The following is a 17,741-nucleotide window of genomic DNA, read 5'->3' on the forward strand; positions in this document are numbered from 1 at the left end:
GGAAATGACATAATTTTGTTCTTGAGTGAAACAGCTTTGAGATTGCAAGCGGTGTGAGTTGTGAGTCTTTCCTTTTTCTGGGTTTGGTTTTTTTTTTTTTTTGTTTGGTGTTTTTTGTGTGGTGGTTTTTGGGTTTTTTTTTTTGGTTTGGTGTTGGTTGGTTTTTTGGGGTTTTTTTGTTTGTTTTTGCTGATGAGCTGAGCATGGTGAACTGCTGTTCCAACCAGCTGATCCTGCCCATGTCATGGACCAAATGTGTTCCTGGATGACACTGATGCAAAAGTCATGCCAAAATTGCCTTTCCCCCCCTCTTTTCCTTCCTATTCCAGCTGCAATTAGATGGATGAGGAAAAATGACAGATTAAGTGATTTATTTAGGGGCATGAACGGTCAAAATTTTTAAGTGGATTTGTTATCGTCTTAGAAAAACCAAAACATTGAACACGTACTATTTTTAGACAGGTCTGTCTATTTTAATCTGGTTCTGATTTTGTTTTTATTTTAAGAAAAGAGGGCCTGTGTTTTCTCAGAAATTCTATTTATGTTGGTATATATCTGGTATCTGTAGAGGCCACATGTAGAGAAATACAGCAGCTAGTGCTGGCTGTATTCATGTAAATCCTATAGCAGTTTGGTAAGGAATAATGCTTAGGTAAAAATTGAGTTAAAAGTCAAGCATCTTGAACTCAATGTTTTAAGGGACCAAAATAATTCCCAATTTTTGTTTGCAAGAAGAGATTCAGTAAGATGTCAGGTCACTAAAGCTCGGCTTGATTAGGAAAAAATGCTTACTAATTTTAAAACAAACAAAGCCAGAAGAGAACAAAATAATATAGTGCATTCCTATTGCCACTTCAAGTCACCAGTGTACAAATTCCTGGCTTAAGCAATGTCGGGTTTTCGGCTGTTTGAAGGGCCTGGAAAGGCCCGGAGTGGCCTTGGGGCAGCCCGCGTATCAAAGGACGAGAAGAGGCTTCAGTTCTTCTTTCCGTTTTTATGTTTATTAATTGTTTATCTAAAAGATTTTCTTTCAGCCCGACAGAGCTCTGCTCAGCAGCCAGCCATGAGCACACTGAGCCGCCCTCCGTATAGACACCTATCTTTATACCCATGGTTACGTGTACAATATTTATCATTTTTCCCCAATACCATTTATTCTTATTGCTGGGTGCACTTTCAGTAATAACCAATCCAAAAATGCCATCATCACCAAAGAAGATGGAGGAGAAGAAGAAGAAGAAGAAGGACAGGACACGCCCCAATTCCTCCATCTTACTCCTCTAAACCCCCCTGTACAGAAATCCTAAACCCTGTGTCTCACCCTCTAATTAACTAATCCCTTCACCATTCACCCCGGTGAAATCCTCCTATCCTCATACAGGTGTCGTCTCCCGTGTAGGGTCAAAGTCCAGCCACCAGACACTTCTGGAACATTCCAGGACTCCTGGGCCCCCCAAGGGTGGTCTCGGTGGCTCGGCACCTCAGGACTCAGATCCTGAGATCCCACAAGGCAAGGGCTTGATGAGACGGAGGGAGGACAGCCTTGGCCTGTGGTTGCCATCATCTGCTCTTCCCACAGGCCGTGGGAGATATTGCTGGTTTATCTCCAGCAGGAATTCTGTGGCCTGCTCATATATCTATTCCATTCAACAGCTTTCTATTCCGTTATAAAACATTTTACATGGTTTAACTTCACCAAACTTCATTTTTCGTACTTTAAAAAGAAAAAAGTGCATTATCTATTTTTTTCCATCAAAAAATGCACTCAAGAAAAAGGAAAAACCTTTTGCTGCTTCTGGTGTCCTGCTGTTACTCCCCAGTGTTAATGTCTGACTTAAAGATTAATTAAAATAAATATCAAGTGCTACTGAAATAATTAATAAATTATACAATTTACATTCGATTGTAAGTGGAAGAATGTCTTTCACTTCCCTTTAAAAAATCAGCATGGTTCCAGCAAGGAAGGAAGCATGTTAATTACAATGCCTCCATGAGATTTTACAATTCATGGCTCAGAGTTGATCAGAAGATGCAAAAGAGGCAAAAAAAGTATTTTAATGTTTGATACTTCTGTTCTTTTCTAATCCCAAAGGTTGCTATTAAAATACATAAGAAAATCTGTTGTGCCTTTCCAGCAGTTTGATATTTCCTGAATTTTTGTATTTAGAAGAGTTGGAGACATTTAGCATTGTTGCTGGTTTCGTGCAACTTTTGACATTGCAGGAAAAATGGAGTTTCTCTTAACTTATTATATGAAATCAGAATTAGCTTCTTTAGCTTTTTACAGAACATCCAAAAGTTTCATAGCTTTTTTTTTAACATACATATCATGACCAGCATTTATACACAGTTTCCTGGCACACAATGATCAAAACAAAAGATTGAAGCAGCAGGTATAATGTGTCTACACCAGACACTTTGGCTGTGCCTTAGTTTATAAAATAATTTAAAGGTGCCAATGCATCTTTGAATGCGTTTGTTAATTTGGAAAGCAATAGAACAGGGGCAAGGGGAAGAAAAGACAAGTATCTCCTACAGGGCTGGCTATAAGTTACTACTGGCACAAATCATAAAATCATCTTAGATATACAATAACGAAACCAGTGCAGGGTCAGGTTGAACAGATTTTGGAAGGAGGGAACTATAATTCAGATTTGTAGGAAGTTGAAGGAAAACTTTCTGAAGTGGAGGCCTTTGCTGTTTCCAGACAAACTTAAATCCCTCTTTGATAACATGGCATAGTTATTAAAATGTTTGCACTTGGTGTTTTTAGGTTGTTTTGTTTTTTTTTTTTTTTTTCATTTTTCCTCTTTCTCATCTGAAACTGTGAAGAACGTACTCAAAAAACCAAAAAGGCAAATACCTGGAAAACACAAACCAAAATGGGCAGCATGCAAAAGCTTTATAAGCACTGAAGACAGAGTTTTGTAAATGGAGATTGGTGGCCAGTAGAAGTTGTGCTGCCTCTTCTGCCTGTTAGAGGAGCCTGAAGAGAAGATTTTAGATTTTTAGCTCCTAGCTGGAAGTGTGAGGTGTGACCCAGTGTCCTTTGCTGTTACCTAGCTTGCCTAATCCATTTTGGGGTACAAATTCATGTTGTTAACTCAGTCCCATCTGGCAGGGTTTATCCCAAGATTATTGCCCTCATAGCTCCATGGAAAGCTTTTCCTGGGAGGTGTTTCCTTGTTACTGTGAACTGAGCTGGGAAATTCATGTCTGCCCAGGGCTCCCAGACCTCTCCCTTAAATCTTGTTCTGTCCCATTCCCTGTGGTGTAATTTAATGCTGCAGAGCAGTAGGAGACACCTGAAAATAGCTGTGTTTGTGGTGCAGGCATTTAACAAATTATCTCAGCAAATCCGAGCAATTACCTGAGTGGAGTGAAGAATGTGCCTGCTAATTGTGATGGTCATTAGTCACTTACTGCCTGAATCCTCAACTCTTGTAGCTATTGTTCTGCTACTTAATTTCAGACTTAGAAGTACTCAATTTATTTTCTGTACATGCTTTAAGCATGTCTATTTCATTACAAGCACTTTGATTTTAGCTGCAAAGCTCTTCTTGGGGGCAGGAAAGTTTGTCTCTTTTCTATATAACAAACTAACATCTTGATTTTATTTTGGAAAAATCAGAAATGTATCTGACAAAAAGGGACTGTGCAGTGGGATATGGCATTCAGGCTTAGGAAAAACTCTTGGGAAAGGATTTTTTGTTGTTTTGTTTTGCTTGTTTCCAATTTGGATTAACAATTTTATTTTTTTTCCCTGGGGGGAAAAATGGGGAGCCCAACAAAAAGAATAGCTGTTTAATTTGATAATGCTGATAACTATTGGGTTTTGACCTGAAGGCTCATTAACCTTTGTCCCAAAAAGCTTATCTAAATAATTCAGCGTTTATATTGGGAGTGGGAGAGCAGAGGATGTGGATTTCTGAGCTCTCTTGGAACATCACTGGCTCTGCATTTAGAACAGACTTGACCTTTCTCAGGCTCAGGTCCTGGGCTCAGTGTTCACCAGACTTTCTCAATGACTTTTTGTTCTTAAGGAGGGGGGAAGTCCACACTTGTCTGGCTGGAGAATGTTTCTAATGCAGGTTTTGGTTTGCAAAATTAATGCCTTCAGAGCACAGGATGTTTGAGGGAATGCCATGGAAAGAGAATGTTCTGCTCCATAGTGAATTCTGTGGCCCTTGTGCTTTTTCTTGAGTCACTTGGGGAAGATTGATGATGTTTGTGCATATGAGACTTCTTGGAAGTTATTTAAATATATTTCACTGCACTCTTGCACTGTGAAAAAGAATAGCAAGATCAAATGAGGGGAATTACTTCTCTTCTGTCCATTTATAGTTCTGAGCATCTGTCTTTGCAGCAGCAGGGCTGACCACTTTTATTCCATTTTATTCTATTTCCTGAGGAGTGGACATATCCACAGTGACTTCCCTTAAATAAATCTATATATGTGTGATACTTAGAACATGCAGTTAAGAGGTTTTACTATAGAATTTAATATTTTTTATACTCTGTTATATAAACATTTTATATTTATTAAATGAGATAGGAGAGATTAGTTAGTTAAAGCGTATTTGTGCATATGAATTTCTCTGATGAAAACTTATAAAGATTTTTGAGCAGCTGAGATCATCACAAGTTTGGAAAAGGAAGTTTGTGTCAGGAAAAAATACCAACTTGGTTCAACTCCTCTGAACAGTGGCTAAACTAAAGTCAGGGATCAGTTATGCAAGGGAGAGGTCCTTGAGTCTGATTTCAGTTTTTTGCACAGTTCTTGGGGAAGTTTAGGAACTATGAGAGTACCAAAAGCATAAATTCTTAGTTCATCTCTATAAATTTCATATAAATGTTTACAAGATCTCTATGGAAGAAAATGAGTATCACAAAACTGATAATCTAAAGAAATAAATTAGAGAAAATTAGCTGTCGTGGTAGTATTGGACAAATCTGAACTTCAAAACAAATTGCAAGAAGTTTTTCTAAGAAATTAAACTACTAAAAAGCTAAATATTTTAAAAAGATAGGTGGTTCAAGTTGTTTCAAGATTTTCTAGACTGGTTCTTGTGAGAATCTTCTGTGATGCTAATTGGATGTACAGTAAATTTAAATTTTAAACTCCTTCTGACCACTCGCAAAGAAGTGCTGAATTGAGCCCTCACTGCAAGTGAGCATTGAGCTGACCACAGCACAGTTGAAAATGAATGAAATAACCAATCCTGAATAGCCTGAACTTGAAGAGGGAAAAGTGTTCTGTGTCTGAATCAGGAAGGGTTCACTGTGTATTCCACTCTAAAGCTGAACCAGCACTTTTCAGAAATATCAGTTAATTACATCTTTTTAAATGCTTCATTTTGTGGTAATTTCTAGACTGAAATACTCTAAGGCCTTTATAAAAATGCTGCACACTTGAATATTTCAGGTAGATGTGTGTGAACTGGAAGAAAAAAAAAAATCCAGTGCAAGTGTTAGGTGGGAGATTGATCTTGCCTGAATTCATGTTGTGCTTTGTGTTTTCCTGTGCTGGGGGCAGAGATTGGATGCTCTCTGTGTTCAGTGAACACAGGGCTGTGTTTACATTTGCAGGTCAGGATTCCAATCCCAAACTGTCTGCTTCTTTCACTTGACTGAAGGAAGTCTAGACAAGCAGATCAGAGCAGGGTGCAGTTGTCTGAAGCTGGCTCAGCAGAGTTGATTTTTTTGTGCCTAACTCGAGATATCTGAAAGAAAGGTCCTCAAAATAGCTATTTTGTTGTAAATGTTTCCTTGAAACAGTTTGCCGTGCTCGTCATAAGGATTCATAGAGATTAGTGAGTAAAAGCAGTACAACAGAAATGCGAACTTCTTTCCTGGACTAAACCTCAAAGCACCTCAAATATTTGTATTTACTTTAAGAATGCTGATCATTTTGTTGCTTGGTTTTATTTTTTAAATCTGTTCGAAGTTAAAGCTATGCAATTTCACAAAAAAAAGGACACCTTTCCTTGCCCCTGATGTTTTTTTTCCTGAGCAGAGGAGCTCAGCAGACAACTCCAATGCTGTGGCTGTGAATGGGTTTGTTAAACAAGCAGAGGAGCTGTTTGTAGTGTGAGGCTTTGGGAGCTGAGCTTACAGCAAGAAATACAAAGTTTAGGAGAGCCTAAACTTAGGTAGGCTGGGACTGAGCTGAGCTTTCTGCCATGAGAGGATGCTCACAAGTGCCAGAACCCAGGACATTGCTCTGGCTGCCTTGGAGGACTCCAGACCCTGCCAGGGGCTCAGAGACCTTGGCACAGAGTCACAAACACCTGTGCCTTGGATTTTAGCCCATGGAAACAATTCCCAACTTTGTGTGAGGAGTTACAAGCCACAAGGGTTTGAGTAGAATGATAGTGAATTTATCACAGGGTGAAAAAGTAGAGTTTTGGGATTTAGAATGAGGGTTCAAGAGGCAAAATGGAGGAATCTGAGTGTGTCCTGTCCTTCTTCTCCTTCTTGTCGTCTTCCATCTTCTGCTGTGATGGTGGCACTTTTTGATTGGTTTAGAGACAGACTGTCTAACATAGGAGATAGGTATTGGAAAATTATTGTAAATAAAGTACGCATAGTTCTTAGTATAAAAAGCCAACACCACCCCAAGGGCAGGGACTGTACCACAACCCAGCCTGCTGGACAGATCTCAGCAGGGCAGAGAAAGAGTGGAACAGATAAGAGAAAATAATCAACCTTGGAAAGCGGAGCTGAGGAATCCTGACTTCTCCCTCGAGCATGGGGCTGTGAATAAGAGGCTTTTAAAACCTTGGAAGCCATTTCAGCAACACAAACCCAACACTTAGGAGGAGCTCTCCCTGCAGAAATTACAAAACTGAGGAGCAGCCCTCCTCTGGCTGGGTGTTCCTGGCTGGTGTTTCCCCAGTAGTTGGTTTTCCATTCAGGATTGGCTTGGAGCACTTGTGGAATGCAAACAACAATATTTACAGGGTGCACAAGGAAGAGGGTGTGGTGGTGTGATTGCACATCTAAAAACACAAAACTGGGGTGTTGGAAGGCTGAGCATCCCTAACTCCTTGTTCAATCCTGGGGGTCCAGAGAAGCTGCCTTTAATTACAACCCTGATTCTTACTTATGATGCTTTGAAATCCATAGATGAAGGTGAATTATGGCAATGTAAATTAGTTATTATTTTGATTTGGCATGAGGCAGTTCTGAGAAGATGGGCACCACTCAAATACTTCACTGAGAAGGAAGATTAATGGACTTTGTGTTTTGTTTTGTTTGTTTTTTGCTTTTTTCCTTGCAGAGCATCTTCCTGTTTTTTGCTAAATTAATTTTTACTGGGCACAAAAATACATATTTGGTCCAGCAGTCTCTCTTATTGCGTGGAATGCTAAAACAAAAAATCACAACATCTTAGTTTTGTAGTTTAATTCCAAGAGAAATAATTCACTCTAAAGAATTACAATCCTTTAATCCATGAAAATATTACTGGAAATCATAATAATTTACAGGAGAAGATCTTCCCACTGGAAACAATGATTTTTAGGTTTTGATGAGAGCAATTTTAAACCACACAGTGAATACTCTTCTCCAGTAGAGTAAACTGTCAATGGCTTAACTTCACAAACTTCAGTCTCTCTTCTATTTTGCAAGTAAGAAGCTTGTTGCTACTGGAAAATTACAGTCTAATGTACAGGGTTCTAATCTAATTTCCTGAAGGAGATTTAAATTTAGGTGCTAGTCCTTCAAAATACAGCAGTTTAACAGACTAATCAAAAAAGTGTGAATTGGCTCACCCAGCGAACACAGCAAATGGGGCTCACTTCACTTCTTGCAGCTGTGACAAAGGATCTGCTTGCACTCTGTGATGAATGTGACGGTGCTGAGCATCCTGCAGGAGCCAGTTGGGATAATCTGTGTGATTACAGATTGTATTCGAGCTGTATTTGAGGGGTTTGTCCTTGGAATTTGTCAGGCAGGATCCCTTTTGGCTCATCTGCTGACTGCTGTGGTAGCGGTCCTCATCAACTTTAGATGCCATGCATCTCTGACCTGCTCTTAACAGTGCTTTAAAGAAATGAGGACAGCTTCTGGGACTCTAAATGAAGCTGAGACTCTTATTATATCTTTATTCTCAGTAATTTTGATGATGGTTTCCGAAAATGAATTTTTTACATTGTTTTGTTGCATAAGATGGCAGAATCTGATGACCTCTGCATTGTGGATAGAATTCTGTAATTTGTCAGCATAAGTAAAAAAAAACAAACCCATCTCAGCAGTCTGCTAGAGTTGGTATTCATTGTATTCGTATGATCCTCTGGGAGGAAAACTGGTGGCTTTAAACCAAAGCTTTTGTGCAGGAACCTTGATGCCATGGCTGCTGATCTGCAGCTCAGTTCAAGGCTGGCATCAGATACTCTACACAAACAAGCTTGGATTTGATTGTGTGGTTATTTGTGTTTAGCCAGTGTATTTTATGAGATGCTCCAGCTTTTCCCTGGGTTGCCTGTTGGGAATAGTCCCAACCCTGCAGTGGAAGTCACAGATAAGAGATGGAGGTTTTTTACTGCCCATAGTTGTCCCCCTGCATCAGCATATCGCCATAGTTTGGCTGTCAGGATTGTAAGACAAGAAAAAACTAATGGAAAGCTTCATCCCGAACAGAACAAATGGGTTATAAAACCATAAACGCATGCAAGATCATCACTGTGTGATTATCTCTTTGTCTATAGTTGTCGTATTGCTGTGAAAAAACAACTGTATTTCATCTGCTTTCTAATACTTGGGGACTGTAGCTGGAGAGCTACGGTCTCCCGCCAGATAAACAGCTACCCCCGTGCTTTGATGTTTTCTGACACAAAACTATTGTGTCAAAATAGTATTTGCAGCATCTCTGAGACCAGTAAATCAGTTGGGATGTGGGTTGTCACTGGTGGATTTTCTATTTTGGGTATGGGATTTGTACCATGACCTGACAGGACATGCAGAAGCAGCACAAACATTTCTGGACAGCATCAGGTTCTGGAAGCTGGCCACGTGTGATCCTTAATGCTTTATGGCTTAATAGATGAGCAAACAATTCTTATTTCTCCTTGTTATTCTTGTTGTAGAATGTGTTATGGAGATTGTTTGCTGAAAGTGATTTAGTTATTAACCACTAGTGAAAGTTGTTTTGTTTCTTTAACTAATTTAGTTAAAGCTGTGTCCTGGCTGTCTCCACACAGTCACGAGTTTTTCTGTGATATCTCTTTAATATGGTATAGCATCTCTTTAGTATGTAATTTAGTATAATTTATATTAATTTATATAGTAATTAGTGTAATAGAACTTAGCCATATTAGTTAATATAAGTTAGTTTAATAAAGCAATTGTTCAGCTTTCTGATTCATAGAGAATCAGAAAAGCACATTATTCCCTAGCTGGGGGTGCATTACATCAATACCCCTCTCCCCCTGCCTTTTCCTTCATGTTTTCCAGAGTCTGCATGCATCAGCTCTGGCCCAGAGGTTCTCTGTCAGCTTTCCTGAACAGCAGAATTTGTGCTTGTTGATGATCAATGGCAATAATCACTACCTAGTCAAGAAGGTTTGAAAACCTGGTCCCTCCTGCAGGTGCAGGCTGTCGGATCTCAGGATCTCAGTCCTGAGGTGCCGGGCCACCGAGACCACCTTGGGGGGCTCGGGAGTCCTGGAATGTTGCCAGAAGTGTCTGGTGGCTGGACTTTGACCCTACACGGGAGACGACACCTGTATGAGGATAGGAGGGTTTCACCGGGGTGAATGGTGAAGGGATTAGTTAATTAGAGAGTGAGACACAGGGTTTAGGATTTCTGTACAGGGGGGTTTAGAGGAGTAAGATGGAGGAATTGGGGTGTGTCCTGTCCTCCTTCTTCTTCTTCTTCTCCTCCATCTTCTTTGGTGATGGTGGCACTTTTGGATTGGTTATTACTGAAAGTGCACCGAGTTATAAGAATAAATGGTATTGGGGAAAAATGATAAATATTGTACACGTAACAATGGGTATAAAGATAGGTGGCTGTACGGAGGGCAGCACAGTGTGCTCATGGCTGACTGCTGAGCAGAGCTCTGTCGGGCTGAAAGAACATCTTTTAGATAAACAATTAATAAACATAAAAACCGAAAGAAGAACTGAAGCCTCTTCTCGTCCTTCGATACGTGGGCTGTCCCAAGGCCACCTCGGGCATTTCCAGGCCCCTCAAACAGCCGAGATAAACCGGACAGCAGGCTGCCTCTTACCCCTACCCAGCTAAACCATGGAAAATCCCCATCCAACCGAGTGCCTTCCTGTCCTGGCTTAGTGCTCTGTGCCCCAGGGATCCTGCAACTGCATCCCACTCCACAGCTCCCCACTCCTTTGTAAGTGCAGGTGCAGCAAAATGCTGCTTTAGTAGGAAATTTGCTGGAAAGTTTCATGCTCCACTGGCACGCTTCATCCAGAGGGGAGAGCACGTGTTTAGTTGCTGTATGTAGAAAATGTCTCTCTCTGTTGCCTCTTTCACCTTTTTATTTTATTGAAACCAGCTGAAGTCTTTTAGAAGTAATTTGGATCCAAAACTCTGCTTCTGTTGGCTTCTATCTGCTTCTTTGACATGGTTTATGCAGAGAGAGACAGGATATAAGCACAAGCCCTGAAGGCAGAAGGAACAAAACAAGAAGGTATTTGGCAGGGCTCTTAAATGTCCTTCTGTCTGTAGTAAACCAAACCAAATGAAAGTCATCAAGTGTTTCTGCTGTTCTAAACCATGAGTCAGAGCAGTCTGTGCATCTTTATAAAGGAAGGTATCCACAGAAGCAAGTACACTGAAGAACAACCCTTTTATAAAATACAGAGGGGGAAAGAAAAAGGTGGGGAGGGCAATGGAAACAAAAAATCAAACAATTCTTAGGGTTGTTATATTTATTTTCTTGTAATAGTCTGTCTTTGGCAGCCAATAAGCAGTTGTTTATGGAAACTTGAGATTTTATTCTTAAAAATAAGTTTGTTTGTAGTGGGAAAACTGATCTGAGAGAGTTCTTGGAAAATTGGCTTTGCTGCTCTACCATGGGCGAGTAGGGCTTGCTCTCCAAGAGCTCAGAGTTTAGTGTACTTTATTAGGAATAATCCCAGATTTTTAAAGGCCTACTAAAACAACTGGCATGGGAAGAAGTCAGGCCTGCAGTATTTCCCTAGCTTGTTTGACAGAAAATGTACTCTGGGTATGGAAGGGGCAGAGAAAGATAAGACAATGAGCTATATAAAGATTTAAGTAGAAAAGGAAAGGGAGTTCAAGTAATAATAAATACTCAAGATACAGTTGTGAACTGTGAGCAAACATTAAACTTTTAAGCTTTTTAATATCTGCATTTTAAAATAAATGACATGTAAGTGTGGTGTTTTGTTTGAATATTTTACTTTGAATCCTTTCTGGACTTTCAAAATGCATTAAATGAAAAGGTTTTCCAAGCCAGAAATGTGTAAGTTTGTCTTTCCATAGCAAGAAGCTTAGCAAGGTGTAGGAGTAGACCAGGGACACAATGCTGGTACATCAGGACTAATATGTGCTTTTCACAATTTTGAAACCAAGATAAATGTTGATGTTTCTGCAGGCAAATGATCTTTTGTTCCTGTGCAGTCTCTGTAAATACAGTAAGATTGTTCAGATGTAAATGCTGGTAGAGCATTGTTAAGCTTGTGGATTTTTATTTTTTTTATTTTACCTAAAGATACAAGAAAGTCAAAGTTGGGGACAAGGAGAAAATTTTTTAAAAGTTGTTTTTTCCTTCACAATCCATGCCTGTAGACTGATTCTAGAAATCTGAAACTCTTAAAAGGGTCTGTGTGTGTGTAGATGAGTGTATACCTACTTGCACTTTAGTTTCAGGTGTGGAACCCTCTCTCCTGGAAATAATTGAGCTTTTGATGGCTAGAGCTTTTATTATTGAATAAGATATTCCAGAAAAAAAAAAAAAAAAACAACTTTTATTCCAAATTTACAGTTGGATTTATTTTCATAATGAACTAAAAAATGCTTGTAGTTGTCTGTAAGCAAGACATATTGAAATGATTTGATGGTGTGTAAGGAGTGATGAGAGCACAACAGAAAGGCTCCATAGATAAAAAGAGTGTTGAGAGGGGCATGAAATATTTGTACACATGTTTTCCAAGTCTACATCCACTTGTTCCTCTTAGAATTGAAACTCCTGGTTATTTCCTTCCCACTTATTCCACTACTCTGAGGTAGGCTGTGCCTGCACTGGCTGTTACTGCAGCACTCAGATCTCTGCAGCTTTAGCACCTGAAATTAAAAATAAATTGAGGTGCTGAAATGAAGTTTTCGTTGTGTTCAAGTTGGGCCAAAAAAAAAAAAAAATAATGCTGTGGAAGAGGATGGTTGGAAATGCAGAGTGCTGGAGTAGCTCCTGCCTTTCCAAATGTTAAAGTTTTATTGCTTGGTACTGACAAGCTGGTTATAAATAGCAGTAATAACAATAATTTTATTTATTGGGCACCCTTCTGTCGTTAATATCCTGTTAGATGGCTCACAAAAGGTGTAATCTGCTGTTAATGTCCTGCTAGGAGCCTCATAAAAGAAATAAAATAGAAAGGCAGTTTAATGTTTAATGGTTTATACTTTTTCTTTCGTGTTGATGTAGAAGATTACAGTAAAAAGGCCAATTTTGCATCTACATTGAAATTAATGGAGTTTCAACAACTTATTTTGGATCTGAAAGAGGTCCAAAATATGTTAATACTTGTTCTTTAGGCTCAGTCAGCTGATGCTTGAACACTTGTGATTGATTTGCAAGGTACCCCGACTGGATTAGTTAGAGAAAAATACTGTTTCCCCCTCTAAATTCTGCTTACTGCAAACCCCTCTTGCTATAAAATGTCATGTTCTGGAGGCTCCTTTTCCCCATCTTCTGGCTAAATTGCCATTTCTTGTGCTCATTCTATTCATCTTTTATGTTGCTCATTAAAAATGTTACGTTTTATGCCCTGTATTGTTCACAGTCTACAAGGTTTTTATCACTTAGATAAAAGCAATCTACTTGATGCACAGCTGCTCTCCAGAGTGATCTGATCGCTTTTGGGATGGGCCTCAGACACCTGAAGCTGTGCAGGGCACTTCTCTGCTGTTTGCAAATAGCTAAATTAAATTACTTGTCAGTTTGGCTTATAACATATTCAAAGGAGATTTTCAGATTTATGGACAGTCTGTTGTGCTTTCTAGCATTTAGTGTGGTCTTTGAGTGGCCTCACTGATTTCTTGAGGAATGAGGTTTAATTCAGCTTGGGCATGGCTTCCTTTATCTCACTCTGGTAGAGTGGGAGCAGGGGGAAAGCAGCTTGGTCCTGGAGAGGAAATACATGTTTTTCTGTTAGTGTGGACTTTGCTTAATTACTTACAAGGTCTAAAAGTTTGTGTGGGGCCTCTGCACTGGCCCAAACACTTCTGTAAATCCTGTTGAGAGCTCCTTGACCTTCCCCATGTCTCTGAGGCACTGGCACCCTGATCCCAGCCCAAGATTTTTTGGGTAGTAGGATACCTCGCTGTTCAGGCACTGGATGCCTAAATTTTCCCTGCTGATTTAGTCCTAAAATGGGACTGGTGGCTTCCAGCTTGTCTACATTGTGATTTTGTTTTTACCTTACATAACCTGCTTGTTCTGAAATGAGCAAAAACCTCTTGCTGTAAAAAGTTATTACTTTTGCTCCAACCCCCAACATATTTTCTATAGACTCACTCATAATAAAGTGAACAGGAGGTTTTTAAACAAAAGTTTTGTATTGTTTAGTGCACATGCTGATAGCAGCTTTTCTTATTTAACAGCTTTTCTTCCATTTATTGAATATTGGGGTTTTATTATTTTTTTTTAAAAGCTGTCAGCCTGCTTGCAGATGGTGCCACACATAGGTGGTAACAGTGAGCTGGTCCCAAATGCACTCATATCCACACTTGCCTAGGAATATATTGCTTTAGCTGGCTTTGGTCCCAAGATAATCAAACAGTTGCAAATCCTGGGTTATTAAACCTCATCAAATTCTAGCCACAGTTAGCCCTGGTCACTGTGTTGCCAAGCCAAAGTCATCAGACTTTTTGCTCATGGCAAATATAAAGCCTGTTTAGATTTGATTAATTTTTCAGAGTTTTTAAACCTATTTGCTCTAACAAGAAGCGTGCCATCCTCTGTGGGCTTGAAACTGTTTTACAAAGCCTTTTCTGTGGCTTCTTAAGCACTGTCTGGCTTTGTCCACACTTCATTAAAGGCATGTAGTGGCTCAAGAGGATTAGGATAACTCAAACCCAGCCTTTCTACTCCCAGTGGAAATTAATCTCTTGCAAAGAAAGCTGTGCAGGTTTTGTTCTTGCTTTATTTCTTAAACTGCCTGTAGCTCTGTCATCGTTTCAGACACTGTTTAAAGACCCCAAGTGAGGCCCACTATGGCAAAATATTTGATTATGGCTCTCCTTGATACAGTAATTAGGCTGATACAAGACTTTATCTTTGGGCTTCTAAAGTGTTTTCTGCAGTGGCAATGCCTACTGCTCTAGATATTGCTACAGAGGTATCAGAATTTAATAGAATGAGAAATTTTGCATGGCTATACCTGAGACAAGGTAAAGAGCTGCTGTTCGCAGCACTGCTGGCTAACACAGCAATGCAAATCCTTCAAGGACAGTTTGGATGGGGCTTTGAGCTTCCCCCATGGCTGGGGGCTGGAAGCAGATGATCTTTAAGGCCCCTTCCAACCCAAATTATTCTAGGATTCTCAGTTGTGGTGAAAGATGTGGGTGGCAAACATTTGCACTCTGCCTTCAGCTGCCGTCATATTTCCCTTTCCTACTTCTTTCTCTTTCCCCTAGCAAGAAATACTTGAAAAAACCCCAGTAGATCTTTCATTACTTGCAGTTCTCACAAACAGAGCTGGTACACCGCAAGGTGAATCTTTATGTTGTCAGAAGAGCCATGCGCTGTATCCTAAGTGGTGTAGATGGAAATTTAAAGGTGAGACTGGAAATGAAGAGGAAGGATTAGATGCAAGCTTTGCCAGTAAATATGTGCAGTAAACTGAGGAGTTACAGTCTGTGAGGCAGCAGCAGGCAGAACCCGTGTCTGTAGTGTTGGTGTGAGTCTCAGCAGAGCCCAGCTCACTTTAGGTTGGACAAACACCTGTGGGCTCACATTGAGTGGCCTCTTCTCACCTGCCCTGCTCTGGAGCAGGTGCATGATTGAGACTTGGTACCTCGTTATCTGTTTGCACACCTTGCAGAATTCTCCATTTCTGATGTTCATGGAGCTGAAATAAGATTCTTTGTTCTTTCTAATCAAAAGAAGATGCCTGACAATTCCCTTTGTAATCGTACTGTAAACAACTGTGGGTAATTGTTTTTTATTTTCTTTTGTTCCTTTCTTCATTTCAGTCTTCTCCACTGATCTGTGTTATACATCACCATACAAAGTAGTAATCAAAGAAATGGAAATACATTTGCACTTCGTTTTGTTTTACAAATAAGAAATAATTTCAGGCTGTACTTGGGCTGTACCAGTTCATATTAACTTATTCCTGGGAATCTCCTTAACCAAAAGTTATCTGTACAGATTTCTGGTTGGAATACTGGAGCATCTGGGAATAGGAACTTTGAGTTCTGTAATGACACATTTTTACAAGCTTACAGAGAAAAGATAAAAGCTGAGCTTGATAAATATTGAGGCTAGACTTGAGACTCAGTAAGACTTGACATGATAGTAAAGCTGTGCAAACTTTTCTTGTGAAACTTCAGCAGGCCCTGGGAAGCATAATTTCTGAATGTGAAAGTAAATCCCTCAGAGTTTTGGTGTCAAATAAACCTTGCTTTTTATGTGGAAATTTGTTTTTATTCCCCAGCTGTAAAACAGTAGGGCTGTTATTCCTCATGAGGCAGGACCTAGAGTAAGATGCTTGTATTTACCATTAATTTTCTGGGTTTTTTAATGTGAGTCCTTCAACTTTGATAAACCTATTTCTTGCACTTTCCTTATCATGTTTGTATACACATATATATCTTCCTTATCTTGGAAGAGGACTTCAGGTCAACATTATTATTTCCCAATGCCTTTACTGTAACTGCTTTTCTCTACTGCCCCAGACACCATCACACAGCAAAAGCTGCATTATTCATTCACAATGTATGGGAATTTTATTGCAGTTTCTCATGCTGCTTTGTTTTGGTTTTATTTTCTTTTAAAGAAATATCTTTTGACAGAGGAAGATGGGGAGGGTGGTGTGCAAGTTCATCCTGCTTCTCATGACCCCCATGAAAAGAAACCCAAAACACTAAATTGAAAAAAAAGGAAAAAAAACACCTCCAAAAACACACAAACAACAACAAAATCTAAAAATGCTTGTGTTCAGTAGGATTTTCATTAAGGCTGGTTAACAGATCTATAACTGCTCAGCTGTTGCCAATGGCATTTTCATATTGCACCTTCTGGGGGTTACTGTCTTGCTATTTAAAAATAAATAGACTGATATATAGGCAGACACACCAAAAAGAGGTGGCATTGCTGACAGCTCCACTATAACTTTCAGCCCCTTAACATAAAACTGCACCACTAAATCTCTCAGGGTAAACTATGCAGAGATAGAAAAGCCCCAAGGTATTAAGAGTGATTTTGATATAAATTCCAATTTTATTTTATGACTATTTTACAGCTGCTTCTAGATATCTTCTCCCATAAACTACAAGGTACAAGGCAAATGTTAGATCTTTTTTTTTTTGCCTTCTGCAGGGTTTCAGACAGTTGGTTTATTGTGACATGTTAGCAGCCTTTTCCCTGCACTGCACATTGAGAAGAATGAATTTTAATGAGACCAAGCTAGCAGAAGGCCCATAAAGAAGATGCGATTATGTTTTAAGTATTCATAAAAAAAGTTACATTAAATTTACACATTTTGATTTTCGTCTGTGACAGTCAAAAGAATTAGACTGAGAGGATATTGCGGAATCACAAAATGATGAGAGTTGGGAGGCGCCTCTGGGGATCCTCTGGTCCACCCTCTGTGCTGGAGTGGTGGAACTTCTTAAAAGGGGAAGAAATTGTTCTTGTTCCCCAAGAAATATCCTCGCTCTTGCTGTGAGGATGATAATGCCACAGTGGTTTGGATAGCCATGAGGTAGTTGTGCTAAATGCCAGAAGGTAATTTTTATCTCCAGATAAAGACATAATTAATTGACCTCTTTATCACTCTAACAAGTTAGTAAACATTAGAGATGATTAAATAAATGTTGTTTTCAAGCTGTGTGAAAAAGTTAGCGGCATGTATCTGGATGTTGTTAGATTCCAGACATGCCCAGAACCCTTGGTGTGCAGGGGGAAAGCAATCTTAATAATTTAAATTGTACTTTTATGTAAGTCTGTAATGCTTGATAGAGATGTTTCCTCCTTTCCTAGCTGATATCATGGCCTGCCAGAATGTTTTAAAAGCGTGAGCTGAAGTCTTTTCTTCTTTTTTGCTGTTGTCACATAGGAGCCTGAAATTTATCAATCCTAAATAGCAAAATAAACCTAATCTTGTATTTGTGGGGTTCCCAGACAAAGGCAGGAGTGATGGATCTGACTCCATGTTCTCAGAAGGCTAATTTATTACTTTATAATACTATATTATATTAAAGAATTCTATACTGAGCTATTCTAAAGAATACAGAAAGAATACTTAGAGATGACTAATAAGATAATAATGAGAATTCCTGACTCTTTCCAGAGTCCCAACACAGCTTG

Source organism: Zonotrichia albicollis, chromosome 4, assembly GCF_047830755.1.
Source record: "Zonotrichia albicollis isolate bZonAlb1 chromosome 4, bZonAlb1.hap1, whole genome shotgun sequence".
NCBI classification, from domain to species: domain Eukaryota; kingdom Metazoa; phylum Chordata; class Aves; order Passeriformes; family Passerellidae; genus Zonotrichia; species Zonotrichia albicollis.